We start from the raw sequence: 25,403 nt of genomic DNA, 5'->3' as shown, positions 1-25,403 counted from the left end.
TTTTGCTCTTTGGAAACCTCAGTTCCAACCTGTGAAGCTGGAAAAGCACTAATGAATTTGTATAAGACTCCACAAACCAAGCAGGGCAAACCAGAGAACAGCTGGAAGAAATGAGATCAAGAGTGAAAACTAGCTTTTTATTTCAAAACAACTAGAGGTTTCTTGGAGAATTACATTTTTTTAAAATGCCCTTTTATGGGAAAACAAAGGCAGCAGAAATCAAATGGCTTACTTACATTTAAAGGGGAGTTTGGCAGCTGAAATGTGATGGAAATAGACTCTTCGCTCTCCGGGTCACAGAGAAAGCTGCCCAGAAGCGCCCCGGAGAGACAACACCATAGGCACCACAGACCACCCTTTCCGGTGGGCGGGTGCGTTAAGCGCTTATTAAAAACATAGCCAGGTGTGGAGAACAGCTGTGGCTGATTTCTTCGGCATGCCTCTGCCAATTTCCCAAGAAAAAGAAACAATATTTTTCTCTCCACTGCTCTTCCAAGAAGTAGCTGAGGACGGGAAGAAACACAGAATCGAAGTGTTGCTCAAGGGTGCTTTCTGATCCAAACCCACAGTGCGACATAAATCTGTCATTTTGATTCCACTGGGGGGGCATCTGCAAACCCAAAAAGTGAAAAAATGAAATTAGCCCAGGTGGTAACCTGGATGTGAGGCTGAGGGTGAGAGCCCAGATATTAACCTGGGTGTGAGGGCCGGGGAAGGGGGACACAACTTTCTCTGCTGTGGCCATGGGTGTGGAATTGGGGCCAGGGCTGGTTGATTTGCAGCCTGTGTGTGTCTGTGCTGATGGAAGCCTCATTTACACACAGCACAAGGAAGGCGGGCATTCTCCTTGGTAGTTGGTGAATCTGTCAGACTGCAGGGAATTAAACAGCAGGAGGCAGGTGTCAACGTTTAAATGCCTAAATAAGCCATATCAATCTAAGGGCTGAGGCCGTGGGCCAAGGCTGGGCCTAGGCTTAGAGAAAACTGGTAATAGTCATCATGGGATTATTTATTCTTTTTTTTTTTTTCGAGAAGGAGTCTCGCTCTGTAGCCCAGGCCAGAGTGCAGTGGAGCGATCTCGGCTCACTGCAACCTCTGCCTCCCGGGTTCAAGCAATCCTCCTACCTCAGCCTCCTGAGTAGCTGGGATTACAGGAACACAGCACCATGCCCAGCTAATTTTTGTATTTTTAGTAGAGACAGGGTTTCACCATGTTGGCCAGGCTGGTCTTGGACTCCTGACTTTGGGATCCACCCGCCTTGGCCTCCCAAAGTGCTGAGATTACAGGCATGAGCCACCGTGCCCGGCCTGTATTTATTCTTTATCATTATGTTTTAGTTTATTTTTTAAATTTTAATACAGATGAGGTCTCACTGTAACCCAGGCTGGAGTGCAGTGGTGAGATCACAGCTCACTGCAGCCTCAACCTCCTGGGCTCAAGTGATCCTCCCACCCCGGCCTCCTGAGTAGCTGAGACTACAGGTGCACTCCACCACACCCAGCTAATTTTTAAAATATTTTTTTGTAGAGACCAGGTCTCACTATGTTGCCCAGGCTGGTCTCAAACTTCTGGTCTCCAGTCATCCTTCCACCTTAGCCTCTCAAAGTGTTGGGATCACAGGTGTGAGCTCTGTATCCAGACATCATCAGCAGATTAGACAAAGCTCTAATCCTTTGGGATTCATTTGAGTTATTATTCAGATTCTGCCCCCAAAGGAACCTCGAGTGTTTCCAACCGACTTACTCTATTTTATCTTATTTATTTTGGTCACAGCCTGCAAATTAGTGGGGAGGAAGAGGGATTACTTCTCACCCAGCAAGGCCACTCCAGCGCTGGTTTAGCATAAGCTAACACCCACCACCCTAGGCCCTGCAGGGGTGGTCAGAAAAGCAATGAGGTATGGCAGGAAGATTGAGGCTTTGGTGGCAGGTGGGTCATTAGTGTGCAAATCCCAGCTCAGATTTTGGGCTTCAACTGTCAGCTTCAATTGTTTCATTTCTAAAGTGTCACTCACCTTAAAGTTACCGTGCACATTGAAGATTACCATATCAAGTGCAGGGTACCTGGCAGGTATGATGGCAGCTGTCACTACTATTACTATTGTAACAGAAGAGTATAATTACTCTTCTTTCAAAATCAGAGTAACACTGTCCCCGGGTGGGACACTGGTGTATTAAGGAGAGACTTCAGATGTTACCAAGGCTCGGTAATATCTAAAGTCTGGGGCAAGGTTGGGGTAGAAGGGGAGGCAGACTGCTAGAGAGTGGGGCAGGAGGGCTGGGGGGTGGTGTGCCTGGGACAGGTGAGAATCAGTGTCCCAGACCCAGGAGTGAAGGGAAGGGGCATGGAGGGTGCATCCCGGGCATGGTGGCTTACACCTATAATCCCAGCACTTTGGGAGGCCGAGGCAGGCGGATCACTTGAAGCCAGGAGTTTGAGACCAGCCTGGCCAACATGGTGAAACCCTGTCTCTACTAAAAATACAAAATTAGTCAGGTGTGGTGGTGCATGCCGGTAATCCCAGCTCACGACCTGAGGCTGAGGCAGAAGAATCGTTTGAACCTGGGAAGCAGAGGTTGCAGTGAGCTGTGATTGCACCACTGCACTCCAGCCTGGGCAACAGAGTGAGACTCTGTCTCAAACACACACACACACACACACACACACACACACACACACACACACACACACACACACAACTAGAAGTTCCAATGTTTTTTTCCTGCCTTCCAGTGGATCTTCTTACACATCCAGTTTTGGATACTTCTGGTCCCAAAAAGAAGGAGGTGGGGTAGGAAAAAGGATTTTTCCTCTCCAACCACAGAGGAATAAGAAAAGTCATTTTTCCTTCCTCTAATGCAAACAACTAAAAAGACTGAAGGTAGAATAATCTTTTTTGTTTTTGTTCTTGTAGGCAGGAAGGTTAAAATTAAGAAGATGAAAACATGTAACAACCATTGACTTAGGTAATAAAAGTGCAAAGAAGTTGGGCTTAGTAGCTCATGCCCGTAATCCCAACACTTTGGAAGGCTGAGGTGGGAAGATCATTTGAGGCCAGGAGTTCAAGACCAGCCTAGGCAATATAGTGAGACCCCCATCTCTACAAAAATATTTAAAATGTAGCCAAGTGTGGTGGCATGCACCTATAGTCCCAGCCACTCAGGAGGATTGCTCGAGCCCAGGAGTTTGAGGCTGTAGGGAGCTAGGATCACACCACTGCACTCCAACCTGGGCAACAGAGGAGACTCCATCTCTAAAATAATAAAATAAAAAGTACAAATAACTCAAATTCAAGCTTCTTATGAAAACCAGAGGTGATACAAAAGACAACCAGTTCTCCAAGTGAGGAATGTTGATCAGCCTTGGAGGGCACATTTGTTTCATTTGTCACTTAAAACCTGAGCCTGATGCTCCATTTGTACACTGCTCATCCCAAAATGGGAGCTGCCTCATTTGACTCTGTTAAGCCATGTGGGCGGGGGTGAAGGTACACAACTTCACAGTGTCATCTGGCACCATGTGGCACAGAGCATCACCAGGCGGTAGTGAGACATGCACGTTAAGAATGAGGAAACAATCCCAGCACTTAGTGAGGCTAAGGTGAGATCTCTCGAGGTCAGGAGTTCAAGACCAGCCTGGCCAACATGATGAAAGCCCGTCTCTTCTAAAACTACAAAAATTAGCCAGGCGTGGTGGTGCACACCTGTAATCCCAGCTACTCAGGAGGCTGAGGTAGGGGAATCGCTTAAACCTGGGAGGCACAGTTTGCAGTGAGCTGTGATTGGGTTGCTGCACTTCAGCCTGGGTGACAGAGAGAGAGACTCTGTCTCAAAAAAAAAAAAAGAAGAAGAAGAAGAAACTCGGCAAGGGTCACCTAGTCTGCCTCCTCTCAAGCCCAGCTATTGCACACTATCTGTGTTCCCTCCAATCAGCACATCAGGCCACTTTGGGCTGCCTTTGTGCATGAGCTGTCTCTGCCTGGAATAGTTGTGCTCCTCCTCTGCAATCCCCTCAGCCGTTCATCCTATCCTACTCATCTTCCCGACTCAGCTTCAGCTTTTCAAAGAGGATTGCTTCCATTTGTTTTGTCCCCCACTCACTAGCAATTCTAAAAACTCACTGTTTGTTTGCATTTCTGTCTCCCTCTGCTTGACTACGAGCTCCATGATGGCAGGAATTGCATCTCGATGATCTCTGGGTCCCCCAGCCTAACAGACTCAGTCCTAGGTGTCTAAAGAAAAGGAAAGTTCAGGACCTTTCAAATTCATTATGCCAAGGGGAAAAGTTCAGCCCAGGAACCCGAGTCAGGTAACATGGCTCTCCCCTCGTCTCCCCTCCTCTCCCCTCCTCTCTTTTTTGAGCCAGAGTTTTGCTCTTGTTGCCCAGGCTGGAGGGCAGTGGTGTGATCTCGGCTCACTGCAACCTCCGCCTCCTGGTTCAAGTGATTCTCTTGCCTCAGCCTCCCGAGTAGCTGGGATTACAGGCATGTGCCACCACACCTGGCTAATTTTTGTATTTTTAGTACAGACGGGGTTTTGCCATGTTGGCCAGGCTGATCTCAACCTCCTGACCTCAGGTGGGTGATCCGCCCGCCTCAGCTTCCTAAAGTGCTGGGATTACAGGCATGAGCCACTGCGCCCAGCCAAGGAGTTATTACTTGTTATGATTCTGTGGGTGCACTGACCTCAGATCAACAGCTCTGCCTCATGTGGCGTGGATTGTGGTTATGCATGCAGCTGCAACCAAGTGGAGTTCAGCTAGGGCAAGGCTGGGGTAGAAGAGGGGGCAGACTGCTAGAGAGTGGGGCAGGAGGGCTGGGTGTGGTGTACCTGGGACAGATGAGAATCAGTGTCCCAGACCCAGAAGTGAAGGGAAGGGGCGTGGAGGGTGGGAGCATTGTGATAAAGGCAACAGATTGTGGGGACAGTTCTGAACCAGAAAAGGAGCTAACTTCCAGACCAAGCACTTCCACCTGGACAGGACAATGCAGAAATGGCCTGGAACCCACGATCATGCCATGGCACTAGGGATGACAGAGGACTCCTCTCCTGGATTCCTTCTGCAGAAGTTGTGTATGTAGCTGCTCATCTAAGTGTGAAGATAGGAGGGTCCCTTTTATGGGATTTCAGGAGGAGCCTAGAAGGTGCAAGCAGTTGGTGCTGGCCTTTGGCTGAGGCCACTGGGTTCTCTCCATCAAGGCCTCTCTTCCTCCACAGGGTATAGGGACTTCCTCTCTGCAAGGCAACTGGATTTCAAGAGAGTGGAAGCTGCCTGCATCCAGAACTGACACAGCACTATTTCAGCTGCATTGTGTTAGCAAAAGCAAGTCACATTCAAGCCCACATTCAAGGCTGGGGGGAACAGAAGCCACTTCATTTTCTTTCTTTCTTTTTTTTTTTTTTTTTTTTTTTTTTTTTGAGACAGGGTCTCACTCTCTCACCCAGGCTGGAGTGCAGAGGTATGATCATAGCTCACTGCAGCTTCAGACTCCTGGGCTCAAAGTGATCTCATCTCAGCCTCCTGAGTAGATGGGACTACAGGCATGCACCACCACACCTGGTTAATTAAAAAAAAAAAAAAATTGTAGAGACAGGGCTATGTTGCCTAGGCTGGTCTCAAATTCCTGGGCTGAAGCAATCCTCCTGGCTCAGCCTCCCAAAGTGCTGAGATTACAGGCAGAATCCACCTCTTGATGTAAGAGAAACATGTGTGTACAGAGAGGTGAGAAATTGTTGGTGGTTAGCTTTAAAGACACTCTTCCAATCTGAATAGTTCTTATTACAGTACCTTTATCTTCATGAAGGATTTAATTCACTCCAAAATGCTTGGCAAATTCCTGGTTACCTGCTTTACTCATAAACAAGTTTGACCACATGCTACGGTCTCTCTTTTTCCTAAGCTACTGTGCTTTCTCCTTGCTAGCTGCCTGCCTTTGAGTCTGCAGATCACGTCCTTTGCTTGCTAAAACAATTGGGATGGGGAGGTCTTTACAACCCCTTTTGACAGGAAACCTGTTTGGAGTCTAATATGGAGAAAGAAATCCCTATTGTGCAGAAACATGGATACTTCCCATATTTTCTACAGGAATATCACATAGGACATTAGGGTTTCATCAGTTCATCTGTGTATCAGTTGTGGTAGGGAAATTACTGCAAAAAATTTCAGTGGCTTCGCCAATTACAGTTTAATTCTAAGCTTGTGTAACAGCCCAACGTAGATCCAAGTCAATTCAGGAACTTGGCTCCATGCAGTCATTCAGGGGCCCAGGGTGGTCACAACGCCACCATCTTCAGCCCATGACCTCCAAGGTCATTTTGGGCACTGACATCAGCTAGTGGAGGGCCAAGAGCATGTGAGTTTACAGATGGGGCCTAGAAATGGCACACATCACTTCCTTTTGCATTTTATTGGCCACAACTTGGACATATGGCCAAATCTAACTCTGCTGGAAACCAAGAAATGTAGTCCAGCTGTGTGCCCAGGAAGGAGAGGAAGCAAGTTCCATGGCAGGCTAGCAGTCTAAGCCCACACATCTGAAACCACATACATTACACACATACTGACAGTGTTACTTGTGCCTTTTAGCACACAGATCACACTAAAGCCTGGGAGGAGGAGGGCGAGTGCCTCACGAAAATTATAGGAGTGTTTAGCAGGAAGCTTGAGTGCATTTGCCCCAACTTTCCCTGGAAACAGAGAGCATCTTTCCAGACTTGGACACAGTGCCATCTGCTGCTCAATAAAAAGCAGGGAGGTGGACTGGGCTATGGTTGGGCTTGGGGTCAGAGTAACCAGGTTAGAAGAATCAGAACTCAGTACTCTAGAATTTTCATTGGTTTGGTAACCACAGGAGATTAGAGGAAATTCACGCAGCAGCCACTTTCATTTAACAGACACCAAACAAAAATTGTGAGGAGGAAGGGAAAGGAGTTGTATGGTTGGTTTTGGCTTTCTGTGGAGTTAATTAATTAAGGCAGCTGAGTATCATGGAAGGCAAGACTGGAGTCAAAAGACCTGGGTCCTAGGCCCCACTTTGCCATTATCTGGGCTGCAGTTTCCTTAGTTCTAAAATGAGGGGACAGGCCCAGCACAGTAGCTCTTGCCTGTAATCCCAGCACTTTGGAGAGCCAAGGTGGGAGGACTGCTTGAATCCAGGAGTTTGAGACCAGCCTGGGCAGCAATAGCAGGACCCCATCTCTATAAAAAAAAATTTTTAAATAGCCAGGTGTGGTGGCATGTACCTGTAATCCCAGCTACTCAGGAGGCTGAGGCAGGAGGATTGCTTGAGCCCAGGAGTTGAGGTTGCCGTGAGCTATGGTGGTGCCCCTGTACTCCAGCTTGGGTAACAGAGAGAGACCTTGTCTTAAAAAAAATAATAAAATTTTAAAAATAATGAGGGGACAAGACTTTTCATGATTCCTTCCAGCTGGGAGCTCCAATCCAGTTCCATAGTCATATGTGACCATTTTCAAGATGACAATTGAAGCCATATAAACACATCGGATCCCTCAGGGAGAGGGTTTCTTGTTTTGTTTTCTTAAAAAAAAAAAAAAAGTCCATATAAGTTCCACATCAGAAATATCTATTACTCGCTTTTTTTTTTTTTCTGTCAATAAGTTTATTGTCTGTATCTGAAAAATCCTCATAGAAAATTGTTTGGTTTGACCGAGTGCGGTAGCTCACATCTGTAATCCCAGCACTTTGGAAGGTCGAGGCAGGCAGATCACAAGGTCAGGAGTTTGAGACCAGCCTGACCAATACAGGGAAACCCCTTCTCTACTAAAAATACAAAAAATTAGCTGGGCGTGGTGGTGGGCGCCTGTAAATCCCAGTTACTCAGGAGGCTGAGGTAGGAGAATCACTTGAACACAGGGAGGCGGAGGTTGCAGTGAGCCAAGATCGCGCCATTGCACTCCAGCCCAGGTGACAGTGCGAAACTCCGTCTCAAAAAAAATTAAAAACCTTCTTTTTGGGGCTTCTTTTCATAGACTGGATTCTCTCATACAGCAGCATGAGCTTCGTGTATGTCTCCTCCATCATGTCTGGAGTTACATTGTTCTTTATGTATTGAAAGAACTGTTTCTTGTAAGCATCTTCATCCTTCTCCATTAAGTAGCACATGTAATCTGCAACATTCTAGCCTCTGATGTGCTTCTGGTATACTTCAGCATTAAATTCCTTGTTTTCAGAATCATAACCAGGGAATCATTTGGTATTGTGAGGGATAGACAAGCCTCCATCCACAGCTTCCTTCAGGGCACCAAAAAACTTTATTGCCAGTGGTAGTTCTGCCAAGGCCTGCATCCAAATAGCAGGTAAAGGCACCTGGCTGACCATCAATGCTTTCCACATCGTATTCATCGCCAGTCACCTCCACTTGGCCTTCATAGATCTTGGCCATGCCAAACCCACTGAGGAGCCTGAGGGCCAGCAGCAGGCCAGGACAATACGCTGCAGCATCATTTGTCAGGCCAAACTTCACACCATATTTTGGCAGTTCGTGTGCATATGCTGTGCAGACTATCATATGCCCCTCAATACAGGCAAAAGCAATCTGATAAATGATAACTCTGTTTGTTACACGAACTATCATCCTGTATTTAGGTGTGCTGTATTTATTTTTATCCCGTATCACCAAGCGTTTCCGGGCATAGTAATCCGTTTTACCCTCTGTCGTCTTCTAAATTTCACTTGGTATCTCTTAAAGTCGGCTTTGTTCTTCACAACTTTAGCAAACTCCCTCCTGTGGATCAGAGACCTGTGTCTGTGGCTTGACAGAGACCTGCAGGCCTATGCCTTGCATTTAAAGAAAAGTAAAGATGTATGAATTTTTAAATGAACAAGCAGGACTTGTTGATTGGAGGTGGATGATGAGAGAAGAGCGTTTCTAGCTTGGCACAACTGGGTGGCTGAGGAAGTCCCACAGCTAACGAATAACTGTTAGCATTCATACACTCTGGTGCCTCCATATGACTCAGGTGTATTCTAATTGCTTCACATAGCCTGTCTCAATTTTCATAACAACTCCTGTGGAGAGTACTATTATTGGCCCATTTTACAGAAAAAAAAATACACACACACAGAGGAAATACTGATGGAAGAACCGATGAGAAACAGGGAGGAAGGGAGTGTGGCAGACAAACTGTCCACCAAAGTTTGCTGTTATGCTCCCTCCCATACTGTAGACTTATTGCTGGCATATGTACATTTCATAAGGGTGATGCTAAAATTTAGATATGCCCTTCTGCATCCTCTTTTCCGTTCCCTTCTCCTGTCTGGATGATGCCAAGGCAATCTTGGAATCCACCTATTGAAGACGGCAGTCCTCAGTCTGGACCTTTGAATGACTTTGCAGAGTGGACCTCTCATGCCCCAATTTCATCCCCTATCTTCTGCCCTAGAACGCCTACTTTGGATATGAGATGAGAAATAAGTTTTTATTGGTTAAGCCATTAAAATGTGGGAGTATCTTTGTTACAGCAACAATACTGAGTGAACATCTTGCTACATCTAATTAAAACTGGGATGGGAGGTAAAGACAATAAATTAAATACTGGACATGTTGAATTTGAAATCTTGCAGGACGACCAAATGGGAAAGGCCTAGTAGGTAGACAGTGAGAGACGGGGTGGGGAAGAACAGAGTCATCGTTAACACACAAATTCACTGTGTGGGCTTGCTCCTAAATAAATCATAGAGAGAAAGGAAAAATTACTGAAATTTTTTTTTCTGCCATTTCACTTCATGGCTATGTGGTCTAAACTGACCACAAAATGGGAGGTGTGAATCTGCTGTTCCTCCAATGGCCTCATTTCTCTTGTACATTCTCACATTGTGAACTCTCTGAGTAAAATTTCAGCCTTTAAAACAAACATTGTTTTGGCTGGGCACGGTGGCTCATGCTTGTAATCCCAGCACTTTGGGAGGCTGAGGCAAGCAGATCATGAGGTCAGGAGATTGACACCATCCTGGCCAACATGGTGAAACCCCGTCTCTACTAAAAATACAAAAATTAGCTGGACATGGTGGTGTATGCCTGTAATCACAGCTACTCGGGAGGCTGAGGAAGGAGAATCACTTGAACCAGGGAGTCAGGTTGCAGTGAGCCGAGACTGTGCCACTGCACTGCAGCCTGGCAACAGAGTGAGACTCCATCTCAAAAACAAAAACAAAAAACATTGTTTTTCTACATAACGGCTCCAAATCTGAGCCAGCTGTTGCATCAGCTGAAACAAAACAAAAAACAATGAACAAATTTCAGAGTGAGAAAATGCTATTTTTACCTCAGCCTCAGACTTTAGAACTCAACCTCATGGAAGACGTGACCTTGCTGTGCGTGTCTCGGAATTCATGCTGTCAAGATGGCGTCTGAATTCATGAAAGGGGATTGGCTCTCTTGGGAAAAATGCATAGAGTAAGAAGAGGAGAGGACCAAAGATGGACCCTCAGGGAGCGCCAGCATTTGGGATGTGGGCTGGAGAGGAGTTACCCATAAAAGCCAAGGAGCAGAAGTCATCAGAAAGGTGGGAGGGATATCAGGAGTAACAAGAGTTCCCAAGGACAAAGGAAAACAGAATGCCAAAGAGTGTCTTTGTAAATAACAGACAGGGTCTCACTCTGTTGCCCAAGCTGGAGTGCACTGATGCAATTATGCTTCACCGCAGCCTTGAACTCCTGGGCTCAAGCAATCCTCCTGCCTCAGCCTCCCAAGTAGCTGGGACTAGAGGTGCACATCACCAAACCTGGCTAATTTTTAAATTTTTTGTAGAGACAGGGGTCTTGCTATGTTGCCCAGGCTGGTTTCTAAACCTTGGCCTCAAGCAGTCCTCCCTCCTCGGCCTCCCAAAGTGCTGGGATTACAGGTGTGAGCCAACACACCTAGCATTCAAATTTTGTTTTTAAAGGCTGAAAAAAGGGGTTACTGGGTTTGACAATAAAAATATCATTTGTGAGTTTTATGATAGCAATCTCAACAGAGGTGTAGATATAAAAATCCAATTTTAATGGAGTGAAAAAATTCAAGGAAGAGAGGACTCTAAGAGGTTTGGTAATAAAGGCATGGCCCAAGATTAGATTGGGAATTAGCAGGTTCAAATCCTTGTTCCATAATTTTCCAACTGTCGAACCATGCTTGGATTCAGTTTCTAAATCTGTAAAACAGTTTTAATAATCCCTGTCTCAGAGAGGTTTTTGAGGATGAAAAGAGAGGACGGTTGTGATTGTATTGTAAAACCCAAACAACTAGGAATGAGTATAAATTATGGATTTTCCAGCCAGTCTAAAATCTTCCTGAGGATACAAAGCAGAATCGCAGAGAGCTGGAACACACAATTCCACCTCCTCACAGAACTGCTGTTACTGGAATAGGCTTCTGGTGATGATCCACCTAATGTTATGGGAAGCGGTTCTGTAAAACACTGGTTCATCTGCTGGGAAGATATCAGAGATGTTGTTTATTACATGATTCAGCCTCATCTCAAAGATGATGGCTGGGACCCTCTGGTCTTGTGGACGAAAACAGTCCAACTCTGTAGAATATTTGAAGATGTTTGTTCTGAGCCAAATATGAATGACCACGGCCCATGACACAGCCCTCAGGAGGTCCTGAGAATACGTGACCAAGGTGGTCAGGGCACAGCTTGGTTTTATACATTCTAGGGAGGCACGAGACATCAATCAAATACATTTGAGAAATACATTGGTTTGGTGGAGAAAGGCGGGACAATTCGAAAGGAATGGGGATGACGTCTTCCAGGCTATAGATAAATGTAAACATTTTCTGGCTGCCGATTGGTTGAGTTTGTCTAAAGACCTAGGATCAATAGAAAGAAAATATTCGGGTTCAGATAAAAGACTGTGGAGACTGAGGTTCTTTTGAAGTCTCATAGTGGCTGCCCTTAGAGACAATAGATGACAACTGTTTCCTATTCAGACCTTTAGAAGGTGCTAGACTCTCAGTTAATCTCAGGATTGGGAGGGCCTGGAAGAAAAAGATCTAGCTATGTTAATAGAGATTCTTTAGAGATGTAAATTTTCCCCCCAGAAAGGACAGCTTTGCAGGGCCATTTCAAAATATGGCAAAGAAACACGTTTTGGGGTAAAATATTTTGATTTTCTTCTCTGCCACATAATGTTATGCCAGATTCAGAAGGGAAAGTAAGTTGCAATATGTAGGGTTAAATAAAACCCATCTGATAAGAATTATGGCTTGCAGGGCATGACTCCTCAGACCCCTTAGATAAGAACTGGGGCAAGAAAAGAAAAAATCAGAGCTTAGTCCTCAGTCTTAATATGAAGAATAATTGTGCTTCTCCTGAACAATTGGTCTGCTTTTATCTTGTGACTGACTGACGGAGTTTCTCTTTTGCAATGGTTGCTAGAAAGTTTACAGTCAACCATGTGGCCCGCCCATTGTATGTACAAAAGACGCCACGGGGTGCTTTTTTTGTACTGGATTCTTCTCCAGTCCTCCTTAATGTTCCTACTTCTACTATTCTCATATTTTAAATCTGTACCACACTGTTTTATATATGCATTCTTACAAACAGTCTTAAATGTTTTCTGTTACAAGGGATGATATTGAAACTGCCTTTGGAAAATTATGACTGAGACAGTGAAAGAGATCTAACGTAACTGACTCCATCCTACTTCTAACCTCCAAGCTGTCCTTATTCATTCCTGGGGGTAGGCTGAACTAACTTTGGGAGAAACTTAGTTTATAGTTTAAGTAAAGATGGTAACAGCCCTTTCCCAAGCAAACCTCCTTCTTGCTTGGGGACTAGATTGCCTTTGTAGGACTAACATTAGCCACAAGATTAGAAATTACGGTTTAGGAGTCATGCAGCTGGAGGCTACAAGATTCTGACCCTCCCTCTACTGCTCCTAAGATCAATGCTTGAGACATTTTGCAGACCCTGCACTTGATGGATCCGCTGGCACCACCCAGATCAATAAACTGGCTCATCTGCTCTTATGGCCCCCACCCGGGAACTGACTCAATGCAAGAAGACAGCTGACTCACCGTGATTTCATCTCTGACCAGTCTGCACTCCTGGCTCACTGGCTTACCCCCTCCACCCACCAAGTTATCTTTCAAAACTCTGCTCCCTGAATGCTCGGGGAGATTGATTTGAGTAATAACAAAACTCTGGTCTCCCACACAGCCAGCTCTGTGTGAATTACTCTTTCTCTATTGCAATTCCCCTGTCTTGATGAATCATCTCTGTCTAGGCAGCAGGCAAGGTGAACCCCTCGGGTGGTTACGATATAAATAATTGTTCTAGGCATAGTGTCTTGCTAATTTTTCATCCTCTATTTGATTTTTATGTGTGTATCAATACATCTCCAGTCTTTCTAGACACTCCATGAAACTGAAACTGTCATGCCCTTGTGTACCTTCCTTAACATCAGAGCTCACAGTGGCTGCCCTTACAGACAATAGATGACAACTGTTCCTATTCAGACCTTTAGAGGGTGCTCAACTCTCAGTTAATCTCAGGATTGGGAGGGCCTGGAAGAAAAAGAGATAGCTATGTTAATAGAGATTCTTTAGAGATGTAAATTTTTCCCCCCAGAAAGGACAGCTTTGCAGGGCCATTTCAAAATATGGCAAAGAAACACAACCTTCTCGAGGGGCAGATAGGAATGCTTTATGTGTGAAGATGTTTATGGATTCATTGAATCACAACAATCTTTTTGTTTACTTCACAGATAAGAAAACTGAGGCACATCAAGGTTCAGTACCTTCAAAGCCACATAAATAGTAAGGAGTGGATCTACCATTAAAAACCCGGTTGCCCAGCGCCAGAGTCTGTGCCACCAGATGTACCACCTCTCTACAAACTCAGGAAAACTCTGGGATACAACTGCTTCAGTATTTTGGCTTGCTTGCTTTGTAAGATATTAGCAAGGAGGGCTGAGAAGGCTTCCTTGTTAATATAATATCTTACAAGTTCTGTGAGGAGGTAAAATTATTTGTTCTAGGTCTCCGTGATCCTGCTTTTTATCCTGAGGAAGACTTTAGAATGGCTGGAAAGCTCATAACTTACACTCATTCTTAGTGTGGGTTTTGGTTTTGGGGTTTTTTGTTTGTTTGTTTGTTTGTTTCTTGAGACATTGTCTCGCTCTGTCGCCAGGCTGGAGTGCAGTGGTGCTATCTCGGCTCACTGCAACCTCCGCCTCCCTGATTCAAGCAATCCTCCTGCCTCAGCCTCCCAAGTAGCTGGGACTACAGGTGTGCACCACCACACCCAGATAATTTTTGTATTTTTAGTAGAGGCCAGGTTTCACCATGTTGGTCAGGTTGGTCTCGATCTTCTGACCTCATAATCCACCTGCCTCAGCCTCCCAAACTGCTGGGATTACAGGCGTGAGTCACCGCACCTGGCCAGCATGGGTTTTAAAACTCAATCACAACTGTCCTCTCATTTCATCCTCAAACGCCTCTCTGAGACAGGGGTTATTAAACCTGTTTTACAGATTAAGACATGAAATGTAACAGTGGCTGGGCAGCTAGAAATTGGTCTTCATGAAATAAATTACATAAAATTTCTTTCATGTGTGAACCCTGAAAATATGAGCCAGGTTTCAGTTAATTTAGAAAGTTTGTTTGGCCAGGCTTGAGGACATGCGTCTGTGACACAGTCTCAGAAGGTCCTGACGACATGTACTCAAGGTGGTCGGGGCACAGCTTGGTTTTATACATTTTAGGAAGCCATGAGATAGCAATCAATATATGTAAGATGTACACTGGTTCTGTCCTGAAAGGCGGGAAACTTAAGCAGGGAGGGGGCTTCTAGGCCACAGGTAGATGAGAGACAAATGGTTACATCCTTTTGAGTTTCTGATCAGCTCTTCCAAGGGAGGCAATCACACATGCATTTATCTCAGTGAGCAGAGGGATGACTTTGAATAGAGTGGGAAGCCGGTTTTCCCTAAGCAGTTCCCAGTTTGACTTTGCCCTTTAGCTTAGTGATTTTGGAGCCCCAAGATTTCCCAGATTTATTTATTTTTCACACATGTAATAGGATTGGTAAAATATAGCTAAAAATAGTATGTCTAAGGAGAAGTCTTAATGAATACAGATCTCTTTCTTAATAAGAAGTAATTTTTAATTAGATTAATCTGCCTCTCTTGGTGTCAAACAGTCCGAATCTTCCTAGAGTGCTAATTATTTATACCCTACATGGATTTTATGGTCAGCGTTTTAACTTTTTGGAAGTAGCTGGATGAAATACATATGGACCTAGGAGAAAAACAGAATACTATATAAACATGTCACGTCAAAACATCCTACTATTTATCAACTTAGCATAAAAATGGTCCAATTGGCATCAGAATATTGAAAAAACAAGGAGATGATGTTGCTGATTCAGGAACTTCTCACTTCTTTATTTCTCCTCTGAAGGTAGTTAATGAGATTATAGTTTTAATCCTGGACATGCTTGGCCACTCTGCTATCTTTAGTATAGGCTTATGGATATTAAAAACGTTCTTGCTTAATAATTATGATATGAACCTAATGCTGTTTCCTTCTCTTTGATATCCTGCTCGTTCCTCATCAGTTAGGGCCCAGGCAATGTCCCACCCCGTCCACAGAATAGCTCCTCCATCCCTGTCCACTTGAACCCACGTTGACACAACTTCCTTCTAAATCCCTGCAACATTCTCTTTGGCAGTATGGACATATTCAATACTTACCACTTGGTGATGTCAATCATACATCAATGTCATATATATATATATATATATCAGCCATTAGATATAAGTTCCCTCCAGGCAGGAACCGAGTCTCTTTACATTACCGAGTCCACATCGCTGTGTACAATGATAGGGCACTATAAATGTTTGTTGAATTAATAAGTTCAGGAAAGAATGAATGAATGAATGGGAAGTGAGTTGAAAGACCTCTGCGATTGACCAACTCTGCCCTTGCTTAGGGTAATGTTTCTCTAAAAGAGGTCTTTAAATCTGCATCTGAATCTTCTGAAATGATTAAGATGCAAAATCCCAGGCTCCATCCCCAGTTCCTTTCATTAGAATGTGTGGAGTTGAGCCTAGGAATTTGCAGCTTAACAAGCACCCCAGGTGATTTTTTTTTTTTTTTTTTTTTTTTTTTTTTTTTTTTGAGAAAGAGTCTCATTCCTGTCACCCAGACTGGAGTGCAGTGGTACGATCTTGGCCCACTGCAGCCTCGCCCTCCCAGGCTCAGATGATTTTCCCACCTCAGCCTCTGAGTAGCTGGGACCACAGGTGTGCACACCACGCTCAGCTAATTAGGTGATTATTTAGCCCACGAATGTGAGAGCCACTAGTTTACCAGAGTATGTTTTAGTAGATATTTTTTGACTGATTCATTGGAATAATCTGAATTACACACCACACCTCTCCACAGATTTTATAATTAAGCTCAAACTTGTAACAGTTTGTAATATTCTTTTGTGTTTAGTTTTTGGGCACCAGTGTTGTGAGATCACTGGAATTAAGGTAAATTGCAAAGTCCATAGTATTTGTATACCATGATGAGATAGCCAAATGCCTAGGCAGATAAAAAAGTGTCCTCAGAGAACCTCTGACCCACCCCACAAGTGTTTACATCAGATGCTCTTGTGCAGAAGAGGGAACCTGCCCAGGGCCTTGTCTGAGTCTGCCCACATGTGCACTGGGGGAACGGGGTGGAGCCACAGGCGGGGGGAGGAACCTGGCTCTTCAGTTCCTGTGTGGTGGCCTGGGATTCAATCTGTGAGGTGAGGGGCTTGCTAGCAGGACGCCATCTCACTTTGCTGAGGTTTCTTTTTTCCCCCTTTTCGCCCAATAAAATCCTGGTCTTCTCACAAGCTAGAGCCCAGTTTTAGCTGAACTAAGGAGCAAAATTCTGCAACATTTTGGCTCCTAGACGAGCTTGAGGAAGGGTGGGTAAGATGTGAACCAAAAAATCTTTTTTCCCTTTCACTTCTAAGCCTTTTTGTCCTTGAACTTCTTCTGAGGATAGAGAAAACTGCGCACCACCTCACCTCAATGGCTTTAGGCACCTGCGAGATAGACTGGCGAATGGTGGGTTCTCACTTCCCTCCCAGCCAGAGCTGGGGTGCATGGCCCATGGCCCAAGGGTGCCCAATGGGGACAGCAATTAAGCTTCTCTCCCTGTTGGAGGAACCCATTTGTGTAAGAATAAGAAGTACTTTCCCCAGGCATCTTTCCAACACTGCATTTTAAACTTTTTTTTTCCTTTCTCTAGCCTGTCAGCATTTAACTTTTAAACGAGAAGGGTTTTTTTTTTTTTTCTTTTTGAAGACATTTTACTAGTCCAGGAATAAGGATCACTGTGTGTATTCACAGTAAAGTTTTAATTATGAAAAAGGATTTGTGAGGTTGGTCTTTAGCTGTAGCCAGTCTGGTGGGCTTTGCATGACCTTCTGTATGGTGAGTAGCAAACCTTGCTGCAGGCTTCCATCTTGTTTTGGGGAGCATGACCTGTAACCACAGGGCAATGTTTTGTCTTAGCCTCCACCATTTTACAATGGTGACTGGGTTCAATCCTGTCTTAGGGAATAAGTCCTTTCTAGTTTGATATCTGCATGACCTGTTGCTGATTCTCTTCCCCTCCACGAACTGCCTTTTATCTTCCTTTCTCTGAGCACCTGGGAGGTCACCGTTAGTATAGTTTGAAAGCCAGAAATATTGGCCACTTGGTGCGGCTAGTTGGGTAATAAGGGAGTTAAAAGGTTTTTCTCAAAGAGCACTCAGCTTAATTAAAAGTGGATATCCAAGTTACAAGTATATTTAAAAGGTCTTTATGTATTGTTTTGTTTTTTTTTTTTGGATCTCTGCTGGAAAGGGCATTTTCTCAGTAGACTGGATTATTTTTCTCCATTTGCCTTGTCACTCTTAATATATGCATTGAGAGGCCCTAAGATAACTTCTGGGGGCATAGGGCTCCTTGGGAAAAACAGACAAGGTGCCACTAACCCCGTTTTGGGAAGAAACCTGTTTTTCTCATGGAACCCCAGGAATTAAATGCAGATAGATCCCTCTCAAAATCTGTTTTTGCCTCCCAGTAGTGCCTGTTTTACTAGGCCTTAAAAGCTGCATGTTTTTCTAGCCCTATCTCTTAAAGGGCACCACGCAGAGGCCAATAATCCAATTAGGAGATTGGCAGATGAAAAATCTCATGGCTACTGCGTTTTCTTCTGCCTGTGTAGTTATATATGTGTTGTGTGTGATGTCTATAAAAAAGCTCTAATTAATTGACTTAAAAAAGGATAAGAGCTTGAATCAAATGTGTTTGGACGAACAGAGGTAAGATGACGCACTTCCGGGTTCTTTATCACCAACTTTTCCCGCACGCGCAAAAATGCAGCCAGCGCCCAGGGAAGGTGCAGACCAACCGGGCATGCGCCAGGTGACGTCAATCCAAAGAGACCAAGATTTACCTGGTCGCACCTACGGAACGCCCCCCGACACACCCGTGTCCCGCCTATTGCCCTCCCACTCCTAGAAAAGCCACTCCCAGCAGACGCCCTGCGCGGGCTTCCTCAGCCCCCACTCTTGTCGGGACTGCAGGAACTCCGCCCGAGAGCTCCACCGGGTGACTCTCTTGGCCTTCTTTGCCAGAGGCTGACAGACCTCTCCCTACCCACCTTCTTCCCTGAAGCTAGGTGACCAAAAATAAATTTGCAGTTTTGCTCCTACCCTTGCCTACTCGCTGGTTCTTTTGTGCTCGCTCTGGTGGTCTTAGAAAAACAAATCAAAATGTTTTTTAAAAGGAAAGATAAAAGCTGTGGTATGTTTCAGTTCACATTACTTTAATCCTTAAGAAATAAAAGCAGCCTTAAAGATTATTGGTAAAATGCAGATGTCATCAAAATGTAAATAGGTGATCTAAATTAATGCAAGTCAGATACTAGGTTTCCTTAATGTTTTAAGGTTATAAACTGTCTTTTTGGTTTCTGAGAACTGTTTGACCTGCCTGCGTCACAAGTGGTAAGGCCTAGAGACATATGGAATTAACCACACCCTTAATTATGCTGGAAGGACTCAAACCTTTGCTGCAACTTGTACATAATTATAACAAGTTACTAGGTTCTACATAAAAGTTTAAAATTGCTGGGAGTTACCATTATAACATGTAATCGAAACTACTGCAAATTGATTTACACGTGAGGTGTGTAAGAACAGTAAGATATGTTTTTAGCAAAAGATTATAAGAAGGCGTGGAAATGTAAATTATTTCCTAGGCTTGAAGGATTGTTTTGAATTGGATAAGGTAAAGCTGAAGGTTTAATCAAATGATGAAAGGAGTATAAAAATTAATCTTGGCCAGGTGCAGTGGGTCACACCTGTAATCCCAGCACTTTGGGAAGCTGAGACGGGCAGATCACCTGAGGTCAGGAGTTCAAGACCAGCCTGACCAACATGGAGAAACCCTGTCTCTACCAAAAATACAAAATTAGCTGGGTGTGGTGGCGCTTGCCTGTAATCCCAGCTACTCAGGAGGCTGAGGCAGGAGAATCACTTGAACCCGGGAGGTGGAGGTTGCAGTGAGCCAAGATCGCATGATTGCACTCCAGCCTAGGCAACAAAGAGCGAAACTCTGTCTCAAAAAAAAAAATAAAAAAATAAATTTTGCAAAAGAAATTCCATGTGTGAATATATTAACCAAATTCAAATGATTATTATATTGTCTTCTGTAAATTGAGCATTGAGATAAAAGCACAACAAGGTATTTTTTTTTGTTTTGTTTTGTTTTGTTTTGTTTTTGAGACGGAGTCTCGCTCTGTTGCCCAGGCCGGAATGCAGTGGCACTGTCTCCGCTCACTGCAAGCTCCGCCTCCTGGGTGCACACCATTCTCCTGCCTCAGCCTCCTGAGTAGCTGGGATTACAGGTGCCCGCCACCATGCCCAGCTAATTTTTTTGTATTTTTTAGTAGAGATGGGGTTTCACTGTGTTAGCCAGGATGGTCTTGATCTCCTGACTTCATGATCTGCCCGCCTCAGCCTCCCAAAGTGCTGGGATTACAGACATGAGCCACTGCGCCCAGCCAACAAGGTACTCTTAAGGCATTAATGTGCTCTTTAGCAAAATTTGTAAAAGGTATACAAGGTTTTTTGCTTTTTTAAAATTTCAGTCATCATTTTGGCAAAATAAATAATTTATGGCAATCTGGAATTGTATTTGATAACATCAGGTGTTTTAAATCTCTAACACATAACAGACTTCCCAAAATCAACCTTCAGTTTCAAAATTTTCTTTCCTGATGCCTGGACTTTGGGATGCTACAGAGGGCCTCTGGAGTATCCATAAGAGAGGTGAACCGGATTATTTGACATGTTTAAGTACACAGGATTGCCAAAATGATGTTTAATCTTCAGGTTAGATTTTAGAGAATTATAGTAATATATGTTCCAAAACTATATGGGAAGTCTAAAATTCTAATGTGTGAGTATATGCTATCAATCATAATTAAGGTTATTATGTTAAGTTATTGTAAACCATGGAGATAACCAAATTTATTTGTCTATCATGTTTCTGACTATAACTACCCTGGACATTTTGTTATTTACAGACAATTGTCTTCTTTTGCTCCTCTTCAAAAGATGGTTTATAATCAGTTATAGAACTTTGACAGGTGCTCTGAATGAAATGCAGGTTTCTGATAACTTTGGAGATTGTGACATTGGAATAAAGGAAAAACATACAGGACTCATGAAAAGCTGAAATGTTTATGAATATCAAGCAAAACAAGAGTTAACTGAATGGCCTATCTAATGCAAAACTGAAGTAATCTTTTTGACTTTTGCTTGAAATATTGCTGATCCTTGTTTTGTTTTTCAGAGTCAAGCAAACTTATTTTGAGCTATTTACAGCCTTTAATAATTGACTAAGGTATACTCCTGTGAATAAAATTTGGAGTATATTTGTCTCTGTCTCTCTGCCTGGTTTCTCCAGAATTTGAAAACTAGTTGTGAGTACTCTTAATTTATGGCCATATAGTTGTTTGTGTCAGTGCAATAAGAATCCATTTTCTTTTGCAACAGGACACAATTAGAGAAACTGGTTGCTTGAATAAGGCTTTGACTGGAAGGGTATGCTTCCGTTTAAGGAGTCAAGCTTGACTTGCAGAGCCAATAAAGCCCCATGGGAGAAACTCGCCTCATACCTTGTGTACACAGTCCCCATACAGGGTTCCTAACCTGCAGTAGGTAAAGAATGTCACTTTCCAACAGACCCAGGGACCACATCTCTTGAAACCTCAAGAAGAGAGGAGTTTGCCCAACTCATCGGTATTTGAGGATACAAACCCATGGCTAGGCTCAGCTTTAAAAGGTCTTACTTGAGATTCCCTGTGGAACAAATTTCCATCAAAGCCAATCTAAAAGGCCTGTTTAGGAATAATTATTCTTGCGGTACTTTACGCAAATAATTAGGCCAAGTATAACACTAAAGTCTATTTTGCAAACAACTCAGTCCTATCATGATTTGTTTTTAACAAAAATGAGGACTAGAGAAAGAGAAATAATGTTTCAAAATTTATCATTAGGTTCTAGACTCATTAATGTTTTTAACTTTTTGCCTACATTTTAGGTGAACCCTGCTCGTTCCTGTGAACCAAACAGCAATCTCTGGCTGCAGCTCAGAAAAAACAAAAGGGATGGGTGATGTAAAAATCTGGATCAGTATTCTAGTCCTGAGCAACTATCCTGCAAATCCTGCCAGGTGATGAAAATAAACAGGATGCCCACCACCCAGAGGTTTCCTTTTTGGGAAAGTAAGACAAAGGGAGCTAACCAAAGCCAAGCCTCATCACTCAAATATTAGCAAGCATAACTATAGCCACCAGTTATCTGGGGGTGTCACAAGACATCCTTTTCACTCCCTTGTTGGAGGAGGACTCAATTCCACTGCTCCACCTTAGCATTCAGCTTATAATAAGGAGTCCATGCAACCACCCTTAAGACATATTTTTGTCCCAAACTCAATTCCAAACTTCAGCTCAAAGCCCTAGGAAAGAAAACTGGATCTGAGGAATCCAGAGACAGATGATAATGGAAGTTAAAAGACACAGCACAGGTGAGCATGTCTAATTCCTGCTGATTAAGCCAAGCTTCCGGTTCCATGGACAAAGGTCGTGCTAGTGTCCACGGCATAAATGAGGTCTAGGGAATTCAAAGGCTACTGACAACAGCGGGGATAGGGCGTATGTGGGTAAGAGTAGATATTCCCAGCCCTTAGGCCCCCCTTTTAACATGGGAGAAAGCCACTTTGACACCCATGGGTGGCACCCTGTTGTGACTGCCAGGACTTGGGGATACAAGGACAGAGGAAAGAAAGAGGAATGCCTCACTTTCCTTCCCTTACGTACTCTGGGTACTTGCTAGGAAGAGAAGGGAACCAGGGATGCCTGCTCCCTTCTTCCTAGATGGGCAACCATTCATCTTCAGTCTGTATCTCTTTTGAATGCCTCCTGAACCCCTGGGACTCCTCTAAAAAAAATCTTTTTTCCTTTTTTTTCCTCTGTCTTCAGCGATAGATAACAGTGTCTCTGTACTATGAGACACTCCCCTCAGATGCATCCTCCAAACTGGGAAGAGTTAATTTCCCAAACCTTAGACTGGTTCGTTTAGGACTGGGCTCAGGGGAAGGGAACCCAGAAATCCAAATGCTGGCAAAAGGGTAGTTTCATTCTTTATTTTTTTAACCAGTTGGGCTTTTGGCCTCCCCTCTCCCTTTGCAAACCAGTAAAAGGCCTTGGAATTTTTTGAGCTGTCCTTACCGTAACCTCCTTGTTTTTTTTTTTGATGAATGTTTCCTGATAACCTGATTGTCTCTTCTCACCTTCAGACCATCACACTCCAAACCGTCATGCAACCAGAGCCTCAGACGATGGCCTCTTCTGCTGGGGATCATTAGATAAGCCTCTGAGGGAGCTCTGACTGCTGTTTTCCCGAAAACAGCACCCCTGTTAGCAGAAAGCAGTTAACTTTGGTCATCATCTTTATCCTAACCTTATTCTAACTGCCATTGGATGTACTTCTTTAGAGGGGGGAATGAGACAGTCAAATGCCTAGGCAGATATAAAGGTGTCCCCAGAGAATCTCCGACCCACCCCGCAAGTGTTTACATCAGATGCTTTTGTGTAGATGAGGGAACCTGCCCAGGGCCTCCTCTGAGCCTGCCCACATGTGCACTGGGGGAACAGGGTGGAGCCACAGGCGGGGGAGGAGCCTGGCTCTTCAGTTCCTGTGTGGTGGCCTGGGATCCAGTCTGTGAGGTGGGGGGCTTGTTAGCAGGATGCCATCTCACTTTGCTGTTTTTTTCTTTTTTTTCCCCTTATGCCCAACAAAATGCTGCTCTGCCCACACTTCAATGTGACTGCATGTCTAAATTCTCCTGGTCATGTGACATGAACCCAATTTTAGCTGAACTAAGGAGCAAAATTCTGTAACAATGATGCCTTACAGACATTTCTGCCTGCACAATCATTTCTTTTCTTTCCTTCCTTCCTTCCTTCCTTCCTTCCTTCCTTCCTTCCTTCCTTCCTTCCTTCCTTCCTTCCTTCCTTCTTTCTTTCTTTCTTTCTTTCTTTCTTTCTTTCTTTCTTTCTTTCTTTCCTTTTCTTTCTTTCTTTCTTTCTTTCTTTTTTTTTCTTTTTTGAGACGGAGCCTTACTCTGTCACCCAGGCGGAGTGCAGTAGCACGATCTCAGCTCACTGCAACCTCCACCTCCTGGGTTCAAGTGATTCTACTGCCTCAGCCTCCCAAGTAACTGGGACTACAGGCATGTGCCACTATGCCTGGCTAATTTTTATATTTTTAGCAGAGACGGGTTTCACCATGTTGGTCAGGCTGGTCTTGATCTCCTGACCTCTTATGATCCACCCGCCTTGGCCTCCCAAAGTGCTGGGATTACAGGTGTGAGCCACTATCCCCGGCCACACAATCATTTCACTTAGGACTTTTATAACTTGCAATAGTTCCTAAGAAAAATAGCATTTTACTGAGGCAAACTATGGTAGATTCTTACTCTTCTCTTTGGTGGTGGCCTCTGTGATCTCTTTGGAATAGCTCAAGAATGCTCTCTTTTGTTTTTCCTTCTTGCAATGTCTCAGGACAGGTGACATAGGACACTGAGCTGGAAGAACACACAAGCACAGACACAGGGAACTGTTTTCTAAACTCAGGTGTCATTCCTGCTCCGAAAGCAGCTTCTAAATGGAACAAACAAATCCAGCTGCAGCAGGAGTAACCGCATGCCCTTCCATCTTTCACCTTATTAGATGAAGACTTTTTTCTTGAGACAGGATCTCACTCTGTCACCCAGGCTGGAGTGCAGTGGTATGATCATGGCTCACTGCAACCTCCTCCTCAAGCAATCCTCCCACCTCAGCCTCCTGAGTAGCTAGGAGGCTACAGCTACAACTGCAAGTACCTGCCACCACGCTTGGCTAATTTTTTGTAGAGACGGGGTTTCTCAGTGTTGCCTAGGCTGGTCTTGAACTCCTTAGCTCAAGCAGTCCTCCCGTGCCAGCTTCCCTAAGTGCTGGGATTACAGGCATGAGCCACTGTGGCCTGCCCAAGACTTTTTTTTCTAATGAGAGATTTTAAAAGCTTAACAATGAGAGACTAAACCCAACAGGTCTACCACTCCAACTCACCTTTGCTTTTTTCTTTTCTTCCCTTCTACAGTAGGAAGTATCCCTCTCAGTACCTAAAGCTTTGATGTCACGTCCTCTAACAGCTACACTATGCAGTGTAGATCATTCCAAGTCTTTATGAGCACTAAGTTACAGTCTCTCAAAGAATTGCATTGAACTGGTTCCAGAGTTGGTGTCTCTTTTCTAATCCTCCATTTATGATAATCACTTGAAATTCAAGTCACCTGTTACCAGGTTTGCAAGAAACAGAGGAATCAAATTTTTTTTTTTTTTTTTTTTTTTTAGACTGAGTTTCGCTGTTGTTGCCCAGGCTGGAGTGCAATGGCATGATCTCGGCTCACTGCAACCTCTGCCTCTGGGGTTCAGGCAATTCTCCTGCCTCAGCCTCCCAAATAGCTGGGATTATAGGCATGCACCATCATACCCTGGCTTTTTTTTTTTTTTTTTTTTAGTAGTAGAGATGGGGTTTCTCCATGTTGGTCAGACTAGTCTCAAACTCCCGACCTCAGGTGATCCACCCGCCTCAACCTCCCAAACTGCTGGGATTACAGGCTGAGCCACCGTGCCCAGCGGAATCAAGTCTTTTCTTCTGGAGTTCTTTTAACTAAAGCCTTTAAACCAAGGCCCCAGCTCTCATGTTCATTTGAACTAACTATCTCTCTCTCTCTCTCTCTCTCTCCCTCTCTCTCTCTCTCTCTGTCTCTCTCTCTCTCCCCCCACTCCTTCTCCCTCTGTCTCTCTCATCTTCT

The 25,403-nt window shown here is 44.2% G+C and overlaps 1 long non-coding RNA gene across 1 annotated transcript; it reads right to left on the bottom strand.

The window, feature by feature from the left end:
- Nucleotides 1-228: 228 nt before the first annotated feature.
- LOC104664880 lies at nucleotides 229-24,885 on the bottom strand. The gene is made up of 3 exons (XR_748331.2): nucleotides 24,655-24,885; nucleotides 23,998-24,131; nucleotides 229-503 (listed from the first exon to the last, which is right to left on the bottom strand). It is a non-coding gene; the product is annotated as an uncharacterized LOC104664880 (long non-coding RNA).
- Nucleotides 24,886-25,403: the final 518 nt, after the last annotated feature.

Source organism: Rhinopithecus roxellana, chromosome 1 (genome assembly GCF_007565055.1).
Source record: "Rhinopithecus roxellana isolate Shanxi Qingling chromosome 1, ASM756505v1, whole genome shotgun sequence".
Classification (NCBI taxonomy): domain Eukaryota; kingdom Metazoa; phylum Chordata; class Mammalia; order Primates; family Cercopithecidae; genus Rhinopithecus; species Rhinopithecus roxellana.
This window is presented reverse-complemented; position numbering and strand designations above follow the sequence as displayed.